The sequence below is a fragment of the Hylobates moloch genome, unplaced genomic scaffold (genome assembly GCF_009828535.3).
Source record: "Hylobates moloch isolate HMO894 unplaced genomic scaffold, HMol_V3 SCAFFOLD_19, whole genome shotgun sequence".
Lineage (NCBI taxonomy): Eukaryota > Metazoa > Chordata > Mammalia > Primates > Hylobatidae > Hylobates > Hylobates moloch.
The window spans coordinates 24,379,649-24,385,468 of NW_026652294.1; positions in this window are offsets into that span (position 1 = coordinate 24,379,649).

Genomic DNA, 5,820 nt, shown 5'->3' on the forward strand with positions numbered 1-5,820 from the left:
AGACGGGTAGAGGGAGCAACAATGAAACTGACCGAGGTCCTTTGGGCTGAAGTGAGGGCTGGGGACTGAAGTCTACAATGACAGGACAGGCGGGCCTGGTGGGGCCGAGCACCGCGTCCCTGGGAGTCTCCAAGCAGAGGCTCCCGTGCTGCTGCCGAGGAGGCCCCTGCCGTCTATGGCAACCAGTCTGGCCATCGCTCCAGCTCCCCCATCTCTGAGGGCCTCAAAAGACAGCCTCACTTCTCCTGTTCCTCAGGACCAGAGGCCACCAGACCTGGTATTAGACCACGGCTGTCTCAGAGACAGTAAGAAAGCAGGCCAGGCCACCTTTACCACGGAGCCCCTCCAAATATAAGTGGCAAATGGGGCTCGGAGGCTGCAGCAGTGGCATCTCTGCCTGGTGGGGGTGGGCTCTGGGCCTTCCTCCTCCTCACCCATGGGCCTTCTCTGGGTGCCATCCCGGCCTCTGCCCCCTCCCAGGGGCTGACATTATGGCCTCATGAGGAATCTCCCCCACCCCGAAACACACTTGTGGAGGGTGGCTCAGGTGCCTGGGACTGGGAAGAGGAGGAGGACGCAGCGCAGCCTCCAGGAGCTTCGTCCAGGAGCTACAGAGTTCTTGTCTAGAGGCTTTCTCTCTCCACCTGGAGAGATTGTGGAACAATACAGCCCTTTGTAGTGGACAAGGCACCTGTCACCCATGAGCCTCAGCAGGCCTCACAGCAGCCCCACGGGGGACACAGAAGTGCCAAGGCAGGCCCTGGAGGCATGGAGAAGTTACATTGCCTGTCCAGGCAGGAATGGCTACATCACTTGTGGAACCCAGTGCAAAATAAAAATGGAATGGCCTTGTTCAAAAATTGCTAAGAATTTCAAGACAGAGACAGAACACAAAACCAATCATGGGCCCTTCTAAGGGCGGGGTCCTGGGCCACCGCACACGCCGCACATCCTAGAAGCTGGCCGTGTTCAGGTCACACAGCTATTGGGAGGAGCCAGTATTTCAACCCTGGGCTTCAATACTCCAGGCTGATGAGTTAGCCGGACAAGGCCAGAGAATCAGGGCTTTGATGGGATCCTCACCATGAGGTCTGCACCCCCTGGTGCCCTGGCTTCCTCCTCCAGCTGGTGGGGAGAGCACTCACCCCGTAGGGCGAAGGTGGCCAAGGAGGAGGAAGGCCAGGCGTAGGGCTGGCTGGGGCTCGAAAGTGTGTGGGGAAAATCTCAGACAAGTTAAAAGGTCTGGCCTTTGGTCTCTCTCTGGGGAGCTCCTGCTTTGGGCTGGGCCCTGCAGGGGAGGCCGGGCGCTCCACTGGACCCTGCATGCAGCCTGCCAGCGCTCTGACAGAGGGAAGCAGGGGCGAGGACAGAAGGATGCCTGGGAACAGTTGCAGCCACTGCTGGCCTTTGGGTTGGCACTGCCTGCTTACACTGCCCCAGGTCTGGGACAAGGTCCTTAAAGGACAGTCTGTCACCATGTGGTGGACAGAAGGGACAGGAGCTATGGAGGCTGAATGACAGGGTTCCACGTGCCAGCTGTGTGACCCCGGGCAAGTCCCTTGGCTTCTCAAAGTCAGCTTCTGGATGGGTGACATGGAGATGATCATATTTACCACACAGTTCTCACAAGGCCCAGGCAGAACAGTGGATGCCACAGTGCTTTGGAAGCTGCTCTGTGATTGGGTCCACACTCTCACTGTTGGTGCCATTCTTGGAAGCTCTGCCTATGAAGACTCAGCACCCACAGGCAGTTGCTAATTCATTCAATGATTATTATCTGAACTTCTCTGCCCTGCTAGGATGCACCTTGGACACAGCCCCTGGTCTTCACAGGCGGGTCAATTTTACTGTGCTAGGTGGCCAGGAGAGGGGAGCTACAGAGATGAATGTGACATGCCCCAGGTATCAACAGCTTATGGAGTGGCAGGGGGCATGAAATAAGGCCCAGACCTCGCCTTTCTCTCCTGGGTCTGCACCTTCCTCTCACACTGCCCACCTCCCAGCCCATGCCCCGCCACACCCCAGCACAGTTCCTCAGGGTTCTACAGGGCACCCCCCTTGGCCTTGAATAACCAACTCCTCAGGACACAGCAGGCCCCACCTGCCTCCCCGAAAGCTGTCCCGAGCCTTGCTGTGGGCTTCTTCCCCATAGGGCAGCGCTGTCTATGTGTGTGGAGGCCTCTCCCACTGACCACACGCTCTCCAGGCAGGGCAGTGTCAAGGTGACCAGCATGGCGGAGGTGCCTAATGAGTTGTGCTCAACGACTAGATTAATGAGCAGGGACTCTGGAGGCCCCACGAGAAACAGAACCAAGCCGGGGGCTGGGACCCTACCCTCTGTCGGACCTGGAAGGGAGAGTGAGCTGGGACGCGAGGTGGGCAGGACTGAAGGGCGAACGTGCCCTTGGTGGAGGAGGCAGTGCTGTGCTGCGCTGCACAGGGCACAAGGGCACTCTGTGGTGCACAATGGGAGGTGGGCATGGGTGCCAGGCTCAGTGCCAGCACCACATGGGGGGACTGTGGGCAAAGGACCCTCCCCTCCCTAGGCCCTGGGTTTCCCGCCTGTGTTGTGCCTGAACATCGCTCTGACAGAGGGAAGCAGGGGCGAGGACAGAAGGATGCGTGGGAATAGCTGCAGCCACTGCTGGCCTTTGGGTTGGCACTGTCTGCTTATGCTGCCCCAGGTCTGGGACAAGGTCCTTAAAGGACAGTCTCAGTCACCGTGTGGTGGACAGAAGGGACAGGGTTTTCACCAGGGCAGAGGCTCTGATCCAGTGGGTCTGGCATGGGCCCAGCATCCCACAAAGGCCCTACCATCCTTTCTTCCTCCCTGCCCCTCAGTGGCCTACCCTGATGATGGGGGCAGCCTGGGGTCCTCGCCAGAACCTGCTGATCCCTAAATCAGGGCTGGCCACCTGCCCTTCTGTCCCTAGAATCAACCGAAGCTGCGGTGAAGAGGTTGGACGGCCCTTCCGGCAGATCTGGGGACCTCTGACCTCTGACCATCTTCCCCCAGCTGGCTGCTGAACCCTCCATGGCTCCCATCGCTTTGGGATAAAAGCCACGCCATGCTCCCTGGCAAGCCCCTGATGCAGTGGCCCTGGTCTCCCTGGCTGGCCTATCTCCCGAGGGGCCCTCTGAACTCCGGGGGGGCCCTGTGGCCCATCACTAGTGTCGTGCAGCAGGCTTATGGCCAGCGCTGTAATGGGCACCATGAATGTGGCCTCCCTCGTGCCTCTGACAGTCAGCAGGGGGTGGTGGAGGGGACTTGACACTCTCAGCAGAGGGCCACGCCTGGTCCTGACCATGCCTCCCCGCCTGCCTCTACCTCCACTGGGCAAATGGTCAATCCTGAGAGCTGTCTGCCGAGGGGGTGCTGGCTAGGTCTGCCCCAGGGCTGCCTGGGGACACGCTGGTGACAGCGCATGCAGGTGGTGGCGCAGGTGGGGTGGGGCTCAATGTGGCTGGACGCAGGGCGACTGCGGAGGCCAGGGCTGCAGCCCTGACAAGGAAGCAGCTCTCAAGGAGAACGTGGGACGGGAGGCCCCAGCAGGCTCCTCCAGGGCCGGCACTGCTCACGTCTAAGGCTGCGGGGCCCCAACGCCTGTGATCCCCAAGGGCCACCCAGGCCTCTGAGGCAGCCCAGGGTCTCCTGGACTCTGCCTTTTTAGCACACAGCCCCGTGACTCCGAGGCCCATTTTGGCCCTCTGCCAACCTTAGCCCGGCCCTGCTGAAATAAAAGGCCCACAGGCCTGCACCACCCTCAGGGCCTCCGTCCACCTGAGAACCGCGCTGCTTGGGGAACAATTTGCGAGGCGAATTATTGTCAGTGGCACTGTCTTCCAAGGCAGCAGGCAGGGCCCCAATTCCAGGATGCGCTAGGAGTACAGCAAGCCACCTTCTCTCGTGACTAGTGGGTGGGAGTTCCTACACCTGCTCAGAAAGCAGAAGCCACTGGGATGGAGGGACAGTGCCCTGCAGGACTGTGGCGTGGGGGCTGCAGGGAGGCCTGAGGGCTGGTGGCACCAGGTATATAGAAGATGCCCACCCAGGAGCAAGACAAGCCGACCTCAGGAGAGGTCTCCTCACTTGGTTTGAGGGGTCCTGGGTGCCCCTTGGAGGACAGGGAGGTTTCGTATTAAAGCAGGTGGCAGGAGCAGAGCCTCCAGCGGCCAGTCTCCCTCTGCCCTGCCTCCTTCACTTCCTGCCTCTACCCTGGCTCCTCAGTGAAGGGTGCTTAGGGCAGACAAGGGGGCTCCCCTGTGGGTGGGATCCTTGGGGCCCACCCACAGGAGGCATCACAGCCGTGCCCCAGGAGGCTTGGGGGATTGAGATGAGGCAAGGGGAAGGAGCTGGTGAGGGCAGGTAGCTGCGAAGCGGCTGGGCCAGTGCTCTTCCTGTGCACCAGGCGGCCCCTCCAGCTGTGTGTGCCCAGGGAGGCTTGGGGATCTGATCCACAGCAGCTCACACTCACTGAGCATGCTCATGCCAGGCCCTGTGCAAAGCCTGGGGGGGCAGAACTATCACCTGCCTGCCCCTTGAGGGGGAGGGGTGTGGGGTAGAGAGAACTGGACGAGCTGCTTTCACCTCTCTGAGCTCCGGTTTCCTTATCTGTACCACTAAACCTTGCAGGTTGCCGGGAACATTGAACATGTCTGGTTATACAAAGAGCCCAGCCTGGAGGCTGCTCAACAGAGGGAAGCCTTGCTCCAGGTCTCTGTGGGCTGCCCCGGAGACGTGGCTGAGGACAGATTAAACAACCACCTGGGGCAGAAGGAGGCAGTGCCCAGTGTCTGAGCACAAACCTCTGCTTCCAGGTGGGCCTCCAGCAGTGGTGCGCTCCCCACTCCCACCCTCCCACTCTGTGACTTCGTGGGGACGGAGGCGGGGCAGGGAGTGGCTGACACCTGGAGCCTGTGTCTATGCTCTCTCCCTCTCCAGAGCTTCAGCCTGGGAGCTGTGCAGGCCTCCTGGAGGGGTCTGGGTTATAGGCACCAGGCGCTGTTAATCCTGCTGGGTCTCCAGGGCTCCCGACGGCCCACCACTATGACCCGACCAAGGCCAGGCCGGCTCCGGACTTCTTGTCTCACTGTCTGGGACTTGCCATCAAGCTTTTGTTCCTCCCTGGCATTCTAGAGTGCCCTAGTGACATGCTCATGGCTGGTGATGGGAGAAGAAGGAAAGGATGGAAAGTGGCTGGGCACCTGCTACGGGCCACACACAGGGCCAGGTGCAGCCTGTCCAGTGCCTCAGCTAAGCTTCTCCAGAGACTGGAAGCCATCTTTGTAAGTGAGATGTGAGCTGGCCCTGGGGTGCTGGTGGAGCTAGTGACTGGGGAAGCCAGGACTGAACCCGGGTCTGACTCTAGAATCTGGCTCAGGATAACCAGAAAGGAGTCACTGTGTGCTTGACTGGAGTGAAGCTCCAGCCACGGATTTCTCTGCTCTAAGAACAAATGCATGGTATTTAGAGCAATGGTACAGCCTGGCTGAGCAACTGGAAACCACCCACCGTCCTTGGGTCAGACCAGGAAATCTCGCCTCAGGAAGCTGGGAGCTGCTGGGAGCTGCTGGGAGCTGCTGGGAGCTGCCTGCTACTCCTCAGTCAAGTCAGGGCTAACCTTGGCCTGTAGCCACCACCTGGCCCGCCCTTAGCTGGATCCAGCTAGAGAGGGGCAAGGGTGGCTTGGACGGGGAGGGCCGCAGGAGGAGCAGGCCGTCGCCCCCCAGGTAGGTGGGGTGAGAGGGAGCCAGCGGCAGGGTGGCAGAGGGGCCTGGTCGGGCCTGTTTTTACACTTGGGCTCCTCCTGAGAATGCAGG